Raw genomic sequence first — 15,038 nt, forward strand, 5'->3', positions numbered from 1 at the left:
ACTTATGGACACGGGTTGGGGAGGGGAGGGAGAGGGTGAGATAAACAGAGGGAGTACCATGGATGCACATACACTAACATATGTAAATAGATAGCCAATGGGAATTTGCTGTATGACTCAGGAAACTCAAACTGGGGCTCTTAATAACCTACTGGTGTGGGAATGGGTGGGAGGTGGGAGGGAGATTCAAGAGTGAGGGGACATATGTACACCTATGGTTAATTCATGTTGATGTATGACAGAAATCAAACCCCCCAAAAAAGTGTATAATTCCCACAACAAACCTGGGAGGTAGGTATTACGCACATTTTAAAAGCTAAGTAAAGACCTTATAGCTCAGAAAGAAAAAATAATTCCACAGTAGATATTAAAGAGAATAGGATTGGGACTTCCCTGGTGGTCCAGTGACTAGGGCTCCATGCTCCCAATGCAAGGGGCTTGGATCTGATCCCTGGTCAGAGAACTAGATCCCACAGGCTGCAACTAAGAGTTTGCATGTCACAACTTAAAAAGATCCTGTATGACAGAACTAAAGATTCTGCACGCTGCAGTGAAGATCAAATATCTCATGTGCTATTTGGCACAGCCTGGCACAGCCAAATAATAAATAAAAATATATAAATAATAAAGAAAACAGGAATACCTTATAACAATACCTTCGATTTGTATATTATTTTACAGCTTAAAAGTGTTTTCATCCTCTTTTATTGGGGTGTATGTTGCTTTAATGGAGAGAGCACTGTCGGCATTGATTCATTTATAAGGAAGCCCAGGCAGTTTGGAAAGCTATTTTTCTAAAAGGCCTTCCCTTTTTAAAAATGGGTCATGGTCATTAAAAATGAAGCCTAGCAGCTCTGAGTATGGCTGTGTATGTTAAGGGCACTGAGTCAATAAAATCTCCAGGAGCTTTTTTCTAAAGCTATTCAAACTCTAAAGAGTTCATCCAATTGCCTTCTAAAAGCAGGAAATGGGTGAGAAGAAAAGAGGATGATGCTTCATTTTATTCATGACCCAGCCCACCACTGTCCTCAATTTGTATTCTTTAAAATCCAGAGACATATTTGGGGAGGAATATCACTCTTATGTTTCTCTCCTATTATCAATACATATAATTCCCCTGGATCACTCATCACTTCTGGAAATAGGAGACGAATGTTTACCGCTCAGTGTCTACCGTCAGTTAGGATTATGTAATGTTTCAAGTAAGAGAATCCCAGATGAACAGTGGCTAAAGGGGGATAACAAAGCATTTATCCCTCAAACATAGCTCCAGAGGCAGAGAACACAGGGCTGGTTGGGGCGCTCGGTTCATGGTGTTCTTAGGGATTCATTTCACCACTTTGCCATCTCCAGGGCCTGGCTTCCTCCTCATGGTCCACTAGGGGGGCTAGGGCACTGGCTCTCACAACCACACTCCACAGAGTTGGATGGAGAGGGGACAGAGAACAGGCGGACAGAGAGTACAAGTTGCCTGCCTTTTCAAGAAGGTTCTTAGGAGGCTCCATATAACAATTCTGCTCACATCACACATCAACAGTGGAGGCTGGAAAATGAAGTCTTTTTGCTAGGCCACCGGCTTCCCAGCTTAAAGTCTGGTGTTCTAGAAGCAGGGGAGGTACATTTTAGGGAAAACCAGCATTCCCCATCTGTGTTTTTTACACTTTGATTCTGCTTCCACATCCCTTTTTGCCAGGTGACACCATTAGAGTCATCCTCAGTTACAGATTCAACTACATGGAGCCAGGAAGTTTCTGGATGGCCTGAGCTAACCAGTGGCCCTTGTGTTAAGTTTGGTTAGTTATTCAACAAATGCATCTCCTGCTCCTGGATGCCCAACCACACTGTAGGAGTGAAGGGAAAGTTCAAACCTCACTCCTAACCTCAGGAGCGTACCTTTTCTATGGTCTCCTCTTCATTTCTCGTGAGAAAACACCACAACCTCAAAACCCATGGTTGACAACGGCCAGAAACCAGCCTAACCTGGTCTAAGCAAACACAGGAACTTACTAGAAAGATCATAGATGACCTCATAGATGTCTAAGACAGGAGACTGTGTCTGGACTTCCAGGGGATGAGGATCAGGCCCTCTCAAGCCATGCAGGCTGCCACTCTCCCTGCCTGTGTATCTTTCTTGTTGATTGTCTGCTTTCTCTGTGGAGAGGATAACAAGCTTCCGCAGTTTCTGAGCATTTCATTTGGTAGCTTTAGCAGCCTAAGAGGAAGAGTGACCAGATATTCACTCTGGCTCAAAGTCAAGAAACACCAAGAAGAAATCCATTGGTCCACCTCAGTCCAGTGCTGACACCAGGACAATCGGGTGTGTCCAGGTGGGCAAGGCCAGCTGAACCTCGGGGACAGGACAGGAGGAGGGCAGTTTCTACAAACAGGTGGCTAGAGGGACAGATTAAACCAGTAAGTATCCATGGCAACAGTCATTGTCCTATGATCAATTTCCACAAGAGGTCAAAGTCCTCTGGGAAACAGCCACAGAGTCCTTGTCACTGAGTGCTCCCTCACTTGGCTCTGGCCTCCAGGGTCCCAGGTTACCTTCTTATATGTCTTGAAGAAACAGGCTCTCTGCCCACAGCTCCAAAACGGCAGACATGTGAACCTTCCAGACCTGGCCCAGGGAAGGGCGCACCTCCAAGCCAGTGGGACATCAACATCCAAGAAAGTATCAGGCTAGATTATTTTGTCCCCCACCATAAATTTGACCCTGGAAAGAGACCTCTTGAAAAGTGAGCCCAAATGCAATTACATCCACCCAGGAGGAAGTGGTGCCTGGGGACTCACACATCTCAGGATGAGTAAGTCCCTAATGGTACTCTGAAAACCCTCTGCCTTTCCACCTCATTATTCAACAACTCAGAATCACCAGAAACAGGTCAAATTAAACTCCCATGAAAATTTTTTTAAAAACTTAAATGTATCCCTTGCCAAAGAAAGATTGACTCCATAGCTACCATCTGGATATACAGCATTAAATGTCCCTCCCTACCCTGAGGTCACACAGCTCAGGGTCATTTTTAGATAAGTTATCACCATCTCCTGTACACAAAGTATCTCATCTCCTATTATTTTATCTTCAGCTTTTCTCAAGAGTGAGAAAAACAAAAAGACTGAACATACCAACTGGGTCACCAAAGCATTCATCATGAAGCATTCACAGCTGTTGCTAGAATACTCCTACTTTCCTCTCTGTGGCTGCCTTTAGATAAACTTCGCTGTTGCTACTCAGAGCACAGAACAGCAGTCTCCCAATGGCCACCTGACTTCCTGTCAGAGCAGCAAGAGAAAAGCAGAGATAACCAGCGAGGCACTCAGCTCTGTGTGCTCCAGGAACTGAGCCCCGTGCTGCATGACTCACCCAGGTTGTGCAACATGGTCTTCGGCAGCTAACCCAGGAGCCCTCCTCCACTTCGGAGCATCATGGCAGTTAGCGTCTTGGACACAATACTGAACTGTAGACATTTAGGGTCCTAGCCACAGTTCTGTGACTTTCTATGGAAACTAAAATCATGTAATCTTTCTCACCCTTGCTGACCACCAAAATAGGATAATGCCTCCTTCAAGAAACACATATTGGTGTATGAAATTCCTTTCAAACTGTAAGCTTTTAACTGCAGATAAAGTGTGATGAATTTTTTGGCATCATAAACACAGGGATTAAAGACATAGCTGTTGAAATGAAGAACTGCATACAAGCAGGTCTATGCATAGATATAATAACTTACAGGGTTTTCCAGCTGCCAATGTCAATAAAGGGCTTCCCTGGTGGCTCAGACGGCAAAGAATTTGCCTGCAATAAGGAGACCTGGGTTCGATCTCTGCATTAGGAAGATCCCCTGGAGGAGAGAATGGCTACCCACTCCAGTATTCTTGCCATGGAGAATTCTTGCCATTCTTGTCCATGGAGAATTCCATGGACAGAGGAGTCAGTAAAAACTAGAGATCAGTCATCAGAAATGGGGTCAGTGTCAGACCCCCAATTCCTATTTTCTTGATTCTCTTCCTGGAGAAATTCCTTCACTGAGTTCTTGCAAGGACCTAACCATCTTCATTTATGAATTAAATGTGTACTTTTTTATTTTAAAAAATGAAGGCATGATATTAAAAAATTACATCAATGCTTCTTACTCCTAAAGTATAAATCCACAAAATAAAATCCATTTTACTTAAGTTTTTTGAAAACCATTTTTATCTGTCCTATCTCTGGCCTTTGAAATCTACCTGACACATCTTTGAGCCAAGGACACACAACACCCAGGCTAGCTGCAAACACCCATCCAGCCACAGAAAATACGCAGAACTTCTCTTTCACCTACTTTCCTTTCTCCAAATCTCATCTCTGCCTGTCAGTGATCTCCTGGCTCTGTAATTCCAACTTCAGTCTTGCCTCTGGGCTTGGAGACTTACTTGTTCAGAGTTTGAGTTCCTACCTTGTGCCCAGCACTGCTTGCTCACCCATCAAAAACCTGTAGCCACCTGGGGCTCATGGTCCAGTTTACTCCTGATTCCTTGTGTTAGAATCTCGGTTTCTTCTAACAGGTTCTGAATTGTCTGGACGAGGCACAGTTTAACCCCTTGGGTCTCAAATGTTAATTCCATAATCAAGAAAAGGAGAGATTGAACATAAATGCTACGTGGAACTTTCTAGAAACTAGATTCAATAAAATCCAATCATCTACAACTGACACACAAACCCCTAAAACAGGGGCATTTCAGTTCCCACAGCTTCCTTCCATGGACTCTCAATAGAAAATGGTCAAGGTAGCCTCAGTTCCTCTTGACATCCTCTTCTAGACTGAGACACTGGGCTGGATATGTCCATTATACACCATAGGGCTGTTCTTTCTGGAGCCATTTAGAAGGTTTGGGAAGAGAAAACAAAGTCCCTTCTTCAAAACAGAAGTTCCAAGAAATTGAAACACCAAATTTACTTGGGTTCAATTTCTAGCAATTTTGATGCATTATGTCTGTCCCTGAACAATACTTTGAGGTGAAAAAATAAGTAAATAGCTTCATTTCCAGTACTAGTTTGAAAATTAGCTACTAGGTGGTGGGTTTCATCGACTTGCTTTTTCAGGTACTTTAAAATGTTTTTAGCTTGGCCCAACATAGAGTTTTATAAGAAGAGCAAAACTTTCAAGGTAAGTTGGAAGCCAGCAAGTGACTCTAAATTTCACTGTCATAACAGCACATCAAATACTTGCGAAGGCAAACAGATGCAAAGGTGCTATAAAACTGGCAACAAAGGAAATTAATAATCCAATGTTCTCTGTGCAAAATTTGTAGCAACCAAAGCATAGAAGAAGCCCTGAAACAGAAGAGCAGAGAAAGGAAGTAAAAAGAGTTTGTTACCCACCCCTTTTCCTTGCAAAACTCCACCTGAGACATTAGGCCTGTGCTGCCCAAGAAGCTGGTAGCCAGTCTCCTACTGCAAAGAAACTAGTCTCTGAAATGATCTCTGTTACATACAGTAGCAGTCACTGGTGCTGCCTACCAAGTATTTCACTCTCTTTCCTAGGTCTATGATGGGATTGTGTGTGTGAGTCATTCAGCCGTGTCCGACTCCTTTGTGACCCCATGGACTTAGCCCACCAGGCTCCCCTGTCCATGGGATTTTCCAGACAAGAATCCTGGAGTGGACTGCCATTTCCTTTTCCAGGGGATCGTTCCAATCCTGGGGATCAAACCGATGTCTCTTGCATCTCCTGCATTGGCAGGCAGGTTCTTTACCACTAGTGCCACCTGAGAAGCCCATATGATAAGACTGTACCTCCCCAATCCCTTGAGCTTAGATATAGCCATATGACTCGCTTTGGCCTGAGAAAAGTGATGTGTGTCACTTCCAGTTGGAAGCTTTAACACCCAGGACACAAGTAGCCACACTCCTTTTACTTTGGCTAATGTGACCAGAAGCTCTCCAGATAATGGCTTCTCCAACAGTCTGAAGCCTGCAATGAGTACTCAGCAGCAGTTAGAACTGAACCTACTACGTTAAGGCTCTGAGGGTTGGGGGTTGTTTGTTACCAAGCATGACTTCATCCATGTTCATTGCTACTCATCTGTCCTAAAAGATGGTTGTCAGATATTCCTCAAAAATACCAGGCCTTCAGTGGATACAAGGATGAAACATAGGAACTTTGTTTTTTAAGAAATCAAAAGCATTTATATTTTGTAATATTTACATTTTAAAAACTGTTCTTTTAACTATGATAACTATATAGAGCAGGAGCTGTCAGATTTTTCTGTACAGGACCAGATAGCAAATATCTTAGCCTCTGTGTGGGCCATATGGTCTTTGTCACAAGTAGCCAGCCCTGCCAATGGCTCACAAAAGTAGTCACAGGCAACATTTAAGTGAATTTGAATGGCTGTGTTTCAGTAAAACTTCACCCACAAAAATACACAGTTGGCCACATTTGGCCCATGGGCCATGGTTCTGCCAACTCCAATAGAGAGCATTGAAGGCATAACAGAATTGACTTTATACTGGCTTTTCCCATCATTCAGCTTCACTTATTGACTTGCACATTTTTAATTACACTGAGAAATCTTTATACAACTGAATTCAGGACAGGAATCAAAGTAGGAGATAACAATTGTTAGAGCTTCTATTGATTAAATAAATGTGTGGCCCCACAGAGAAAGATATGATATAGTTAAAGTTAAGAACTTCATCATAAAGGGAATTAGGAAAGAGACCTTTTCTTCCTATATACTGCTGCTAAGTCGCTTCAGTCGTGTCCAACTCTGTGCGACCCCATGGACGGCAGCCCACCAGGCTCCCCCGTCCCTGGGATTCTCCAGGCAAGAACATTGGAGTGGGTTGCCATTTCCTTCTCCAATGCATGAAAGTGAAAAGTGAAAGCGAAGTCGCTCAGTCATGTCCGACTCTTTGCGACCCCATGGACTGCAGCCTACCAGGCTCCTCCGTCCATGGGATTTTCCAGGCAAGAGGACTGGAGTGGGGTGCCATCGCCTTCTCCGCTTCCTATATGAGAGTCACCAATTTTTTTTTATTTCGTCCATGGTTGGCTATTTCTTACTAGAAATATAGCATGCACTGAAGCTAAAAAAATGCAATATAACAACTATCCAAAGGACACATTTCCTTGGCTACCTTCCATAAAGATTTAAAACTTCTTTTTAAAATGTTCAACAAATATACTGGAAAACAATTGCTTATACAATGCAAACGTAATCCTTTTTTCAAGAAAAACACTTTATCAAGGAATTAAATTTTCTCGTAATGAAATAAAAGGCCAATTTATTTCTTATTTTGAGCAGTGACCGTTCTGACTACAGATATAAGTGAACAGAATAAACGTGATTCTGAAACTGCTGCCTAATGTAGGAGGGTGAATTACTGGCTCTGAGTTCTTTCTTTCCTCCTCATCCTTGTCAACCAACCCCACAGTGTACTTCTTCATCCCATTGATGGCAGGCCCAGACATGTGACTTGTTTTGGCCAACAGAATGTCAACAAAATGACAGTGTGCCATTTCAGAGCAGAGGCCTTTAATGACTTCCTATAAGTTTGCTTCCTGTCTTGTACTTCTGCCATCTTCCATGAGGAAAGCATGTGCTTTACAGCTGCTCTGTGATCTCAAAAACAAGTAACAGACTTGAACCCAACTCTGAGCCTAAAGTAGAACTGTTCCAACTAACTTGCAGATCTGTGGGTGAAGAAATTAATGTTTGTTGCTGTATACCATTGAGATTCTGGAGTCATTTTTATGCCATATTCTCACATCAATAGTTGACTAATACAGCTCTTACTGACCTTTTTATTACTTAATCAGAAACTGTTTTCACAACAACATACGAAAAATTGTAATTTGTAAATAAATAGTCATCAGTTCAGTAACAATGTTTCAACTCACTCAAGAAACTGAGCCATCAAGTGTGATTAAAGCTAAGAATTTCACCTAAGTCATTTTTAAAAACCTCTGAACGTTCCCAATTTTTAAATAGTGCAACAGGATAGTATTATGAAGTATTAACAAATGTGTCTTCAACTATTCCCTGTGTTTCACTGAATTATTACCCATTGGATCTTTTCTTAGCCCAAGGGCTAGGAAAGAGACACATATTAACTTAGGAAAAAATGTTTCCAACAATGAATCGCAAGCTATTAATGGTTCACAAAACCAATTAAGTAGGTCTGGCTTCCTGGTAGCTCAGAGAGTAAAGCATCTGCCTGCAGTGCAGGAGACCCAGATTCAATCCCTGGCTCGGGAAGATCCCATGGAGAAGGAAATGGCAACCCACTCCAGTACTCTTGCCTGGAAAATCCCATGGACGGAGAAGCCTGGTAGGCTACAGTCCATGGGGTCACAAAGAGTCGGACACAACTGTGCGGCTTCATTTTCAACCAATATATTTTAAATGAAAATAGAATAGAAAACACCAGACTCATACATAAAAAGGTAAACATACATAAAAATACATAACGTACTTAAAATGTAAACATTGCTTTCCAAATATACATGGAAAAAACTGAGGCTGAAATGTGATAGGTCAAAATGATTAAAAACTCTTCAGAGACACTACCTTAAAGGAAGTTTATTTTAATGGAAATAGCTGTGCTTAGTAGCTCAGTCTTGTCCGACTCTTCGACCCCATATACTGTTGCCTGCCAGGCTCCCCTGTCCATGGGATTTTCCAGGCAAGAATAATGGAGCGGGTTGCCATTTCCTTCTCAATGGAAACAGAGGACTCAAATATTTGGCTCTAGTACAATACTGGACCCTTCTACCAATTGTAATTAGCACTTTACTTTCTACATCATTCTGCGGCCTTAACTACATACAATATAAAATGGAAAAGACCACAGCAAATTATATGCTAAACAGTGAATTACTAAAGGCATTTCCATTAAAATCAGGACCAAGATAGGAATGTACATTATGACCACTACTTCTCAATAATGTTTAGAAACATTTAGCTAATGCCCAAAAGCAAAATAAACAAAATATGAAAAAGAAGATAAATATCTTTCTTCCTTTTATATGACATTATTGAATAAAACACAGAATTAATTTGATAAAGGAGCTAATTACAAAATAAATGTTATAAATTAACATCTTTTATGCAGATTAACAATAATCAATTAGAAATGTAAGTCAAAAAATTCTACATTGTGAATGAAACTGTATATAGGAACAAGTATGTTGTTTAAAGGTATAGTACATAAGTGAAAAGGTAAGCCACAGAGTAGGAAAATATATTTGCAAAGCATATATGCAACAAAAAAACTCATATTCAGAATATTAAAAAAAGTTCTTTCAAATCAATGAGAAAAAGACAGACAAGCCAAATTTTTAAAGACAAAAGCTTTAAACCAGACACTCATGAGTCTACCCAAATGATCAATAAACATATGAAAGATACTAGGCATCATTAGTCTAAATGAGATACACTACATACTCATCAGAATGGCTAACATTTTAACAACTGACAATGCTAAGTTGGCAAAAATGGAAACAAATGGAACTCTCACAGTGCTGGCAGTAGTGTCAGTCGGTACTGGTACTTTGGAAAAAGTCTGGGATTCTCTGTTAGGGTGAACAAGCAAATGTACAATCCTGTTCCTCGCATATACTCGATGAAAATGTCTACATAGGTGCGCCAATGTACATGTATAAGCTTGCTTTTAGTATTATTCATAGCAGCCCAAACTGAACACAACCCCCCAAATGTCTATCAGCAGTAGAACGGAGGGATAGAAATGTAAAATGATGCAGCCACTGTGGAAAATGGTATGGTAATCCCTCAAAAAATTAAACATAGAATTATTTCAATTCCACTTGTGGATACTCAAAAGAATAGAAAGCAGAGATCTGAGTGGATATTGGTACACCCATGTTCATATGAACAATATTCACAATAGTCAAAACTGGTAGCAAGCCAAGTGCCCATTAACAGATGAATGGATAGCTATAAAATAGTTTTATTCAGCCTTAAAAGGAAGGTAAGTCTGATATATATCCCAACATATATGAACCTTGAAAACATGTTAATTGAAATAAGCCAGACAAAAAAAGGACAAACATTTTATGATTCTACTTATCTGACGTCCCTATATTAGTCAAACTCACAGAGGCAAAAAGTAGAATGGCAGTTGGCAGGCATTGGGAGAAGGGGGAACAGGAAATTATTGTTTAATGGGTATGGAGTTTCAGTTTGGATGATGAAAATTTCTGGAAATAGATAGTGGTGAATGGTTGTGCAACAGTTTAAACATACTTAATGCCACTGAACTAAACACTTCAAGATGGTTAAAATAGTAAATTTTATGTTATATATACTTTACCATAATAAAAATTTCAAGAGTAAAATGGATAAATTGTGATATATTTTATATAACGTAATAATGTTTAACAATGAAAATGAAACTACTGCTACACAATAACATAGATTTAAAATTTTTGTTATCCAATAGCTTAAAAATGTACATGTGCGTGTTTGAATATGTATATAAAGTAAACAGTGACAAAAATAAATTCAAAGGGACAATTTTACATCCTGAGGGTTTTAGAAAATACATTTCTAGCAGTTTTAGAATTGCATTACATTCCACGTTTAACCACAAGCTTTCTGAAAGCTGAGGCCAAGAAAATTTCAAATGATCAAAGCAAATATTTACATAACTTTTCTTTTCATATTTTTCTAAAATTTAATAAAAAAGAAGCAAAAATATCGGACTATTTTTTTCATACTGGGATGTGGCCTCCCTTCCCTAAACTGCATTGTCAGTTGCCTCCTGCACCATTCTGAGGTTGTAACCATGTAGAAGACTATCTGACTAGGAGGTGAAATAGACAAGGCAGAAAATGGTCACTTCTAAGGTGTGAGATATGAAAGAGACAGGTGGGGAGTCAGGAATGGCCACTGGAAAAGTGTCCTGCAGAACCAGCAAATTTTTCTTTACCATTTCTGATACAGAAAGAATGATGGATTGTTTCAAGAAGAACCACATTTGCAGCCAGTTATTCAACAGTTATAGGAAGAGAAGATGCCTGTACAGTTAGCCAAGTGTGATGTATAAGCACTCAGCCTCGTTCCCTAAGATCTGAAAGGAGGATGCTGGCAGTGTTCTGGCGGACAATGAGGGGAACCAAAGCCAACTCCTGCCACTAGCCAGGGGAGCCAAGCCCGACTAGCCCTTCACTGCTTCAATGGCAAAGAAACAGAAAAAAGCAACACAGAGCCTGGGAAGCGATGCAGCATGACTAGAGAAAAAGGAAATGGTACACTCAGGTTGCAGAGGAAGAGCATAATTTTTATAAGAGCAGAAATCATTTAGTTTTTTAAAAAGAATGAGAAACACTCAAATAAAGCTAAAGTTATTCCCAAACTCATAGCCTTATACTACTCTGCTATTTTTTATTAATTAATTTTTATTGGAGTATAGTTGCTTTACAATGTTGCATTAGTTTCCACCATACAGCAAAGTGAAATCAACTCTATATGTACATATATCCCTTCTTTTGGGGGGATTTCCTTCCCGTTTAGGTTACCACAGAGCACAGAGTCAAGTTCCTTGAGCTATACAGTAGGTTTTCATTAATTATACATAGTATCAGTAGTGTATATACGTCAATCCCAATTTCCCAATTCAATCCACTCTCCTTTCCCTGCTTTTGTTTTTGTCTTTAAACGTATCTCCTTAAAAAATTATGTAAGAATTGGGTTAAATAGTGTCCCCCCAAAACTCACATCCACCCAGAATCTCAGAACTGGTCACTTTAGAAATAGACTCTTGGCAGATGTAATTAGATATAATTAGTTAAATTAAGATGAAGTTTTAGAGGATTAGGGTGGGCCTTACACAAGGCCTTACAGGGTGGTGTACTTAAAGGAAGATGAGATACATAGAAACCCACTCAGGGGAGAAGGTCCATATAAAGATGGAAGCAGAGATAGGAGTTGTTATGCACATTCAAACCAGAGATTGCTGGGAGTCTCTAGAAGCTAACAAGTAAGGAAGACTTCCCCTCTAGAGCCTCCAGAAGAAGTGGAGCCTTTCTGACACTTTGATTTAGTTGCTAGAAAGATGCCTACTTTGTAACAATTGGTAACAGTAGCCTTAGGAAGCTACTACAGTGAGATATACAAAAGAGTATACACATGTAAATTGACAGTTCACAATCAATAACAATAACATAAACATCCGTTTATCCATAGTTTGACCTAAGAAAGAAAGTTACAAGTAATTTTGAAACCCCCTAGACTGCTCCTCCTCATGCATATCAGCGACCTTGTCTTTACTATCTGGATTTTGTATTAAGCAGTTTTTCCCCTTTTTTTGTAATTTCTTCATACAGACATATGAATAAATCCCCAAACAATATGCTATTTAGTATTGCTTGTTTTGAGCTTTTATGTAAATTGAGTCATAGCTTATATATTCTTCCTTATGTGTTTTTTACACAGTATTTTGTTTTTGAAAGTAATTCATGATGATGTATAATATTGCATATACTATATATTTTTCATTTTACAACTATTGCAATTAAATGGTTCCCAGTATTTTTCCATTATAAACAATATTACCATAAACATTCTTCATATGTCTTCTAATACACATGTGCATTATTATGGGGCTATAACAATCTGAATTGGAATAGACTTGGTTTAAAACAGTTTCTATCTAATAGTAGAACTTATGAATTATAGGGTATGCTTATGCTCAACTTTATGAAAATTATACTTTAAAAATAATAATAGAATTAAAAGGAACTTTTTAGATATCAAATCAGACAAAATGAGGCAGAAAAGATGAAATAAAAGACAGTTAATCCAAAATCTGACAAAGAAGGAAAACACAGAGAAATCTCACTTGGGAATATAGATGTGAAAAATATAAATAATTCAAACCTTAAAGTCCATAGTAATAATATACCATTGCCAAGTTGACTTTACAAATGTAAGCATGATGAAATATCAAAGAAAAAAGCATATAATTTATAAAATTAGTCAAAGCATAGAAGTATGAGATCACCTCAATCAGTATTGAAAAGATACTTGACAACATTTAGAAGGGCTTCCCCAATAACTCAGTTGGTAAAGAATCTGCTTGTAATGCAGGAGACCCCAGTTCGATTCCTGAGTTGGGGAGATCCCCTGGAGAAGAGATAGGCTACCTGCTCCAGTATCCTTAGGCCTCTGTTGTGGCTCAGCTGGTAAAGAATCTGGTTGTAATGCGGGAGACCTGGGTTTGATCCTTGGGTTGGGAAGATCCCCTGGTGACGGGAAAGGCTACCCTCTCTAGGATTCTGGCCTAGAGAATCTATTTTTCTTAAAAAAAAACTTTATGAATCAACACTAGAAAAATAGATTCTTAACATGATGAAAAATATCTATACTAACTAAATTAGGAACAATAATAGAATACTTGCTTTCACATTATTCAAACTAGAATTTCCAACCTATGTATTAAGAAAGAGAAAGTGAGGTACAAATATTTTAAAAGAAACATAAATTAGAAAGGAGAAAACTTCCTATTTGGAGATAATATGATTTGCAGATAATTTTTCGCCTAGATAACGAAAGACTAATCTAGTATTGTAAAATTACCATTGAAAATTTTCAACAGAAAGGAGACATATACATATCACTTGTCAGTGTGTCCAGCAAAGACATTTTATCCAATATCCCCCTTGTCATGCTCACTCTCAGATATAAATTTATTATTATTGAACGGGGGATGGAATTTTCTAACATTCACATCATTATCTCTTTGCTTTTCTCTCTTCCTCTATATTTTTTCCTGTCAGATCAGACATTTGAATTCATGTACATCAAATGCATATTTAATCTAACACCATTATAAATAAAACCTTGATATCCAATTATACCCATATATAGATTCTGCTTTTGCTTCATGCCAATCTTGATGCAAAATTCAAACCTGCTACAAATCCCACTTCCCAATAAATAATCCTTTAGCACCAAAGTATTATTGGGGGAAAAAAAAAACTAGAATTTTCCAGGATGTTGAAAGTGGGGGAGGTTAAATGATGGGGTGTACAATAATGCTCTGTACTTTGCACTCAATTTTTCTGTGACCTCAAAACTTTTCTAAAAATAAATTTTATTAACTAAGAAACTAAAATTTGCTAACCATGTAGCCAAATTGAAAAGCTAACAGCACATAGCACATATTATTTCCATCAGACAATTCTTTCTTAAATGGCTCTTGCCAACATACCCCTGTGGGCAGTCAGGACCCCAGCTCTTGGACACTGGATTAAGAGGCCCAATTCTGGCTTCTTCCACCTGAATCCAAGCCAATGACTGGGGGTCATTGGGATCAACTGGGTGCTCTCCCAAGCCCATATTAGAGAACTTTCCTTTTATTCCTCATCTACTCTTTTTCTTCTTTTAAAAGCTTATTTTCATTTTCATGAGACCTAAAAATCAGCCACATGATAGCTTCTATCCCTCAGGATTATTCAATCTTTTTGCAGTAAAACCAAGCCCTTCATACAAATAAAAGTTAATATCAACTGCTGAGATGCTAGAATACTCTTCACCTCATTTATAATTTTTCTAACACCATTATTTAATTAATATCAGCATTAATTCATTAGAACTATTAAGGGAAATGTTTCCTTTCACACAACAACCAGGACAAAACAACTATGTGTAAAGTCAAAAGAAAATGTGCAGGATTTGAACAAACCTTTACTGAGGTACCTAAAATGTACAAAAAGTGGAGAAGTATACTGTAGTCCAGATTAGATAGAAGCTTCATATTGTAAATATGACAATTATCCCCAAATTAACACCTAATGGAATAAAAGTCTCATCAAATTCACAATTGGATTTTTAAATTTGAATTAATAAAAATAAATAGAATAATAAAGTACTTACATTATTGCCTAGAAAAGAAGTCCTCAGAAGAATAGAACAAAATACAAAAATTATATAGGAGAATATCAATAGAATGAACTCATAAAAATTTAGAATTTCTGTATGGCAAAAAAAAGGCTATGAAAAAATTTAAAAATTGAAAAGGTAAATGA

Source organism: Giraffa tippelskirchi, chromosome 1 (assembly GCF_054371585.1).
Source record: "Giraffa tippelskirchi isolate mGirTip1 chromosome 1, T2T-mGirTip1v1.2.pri, whole genome shotgun sequence".
Classification (NCBI taxonomy): Eukaryota; Metazoa; Chordata; class Mammalia; order Artiodactyla; family Giraffidae; genus Giraffa; species Giraffa tippelskirchi.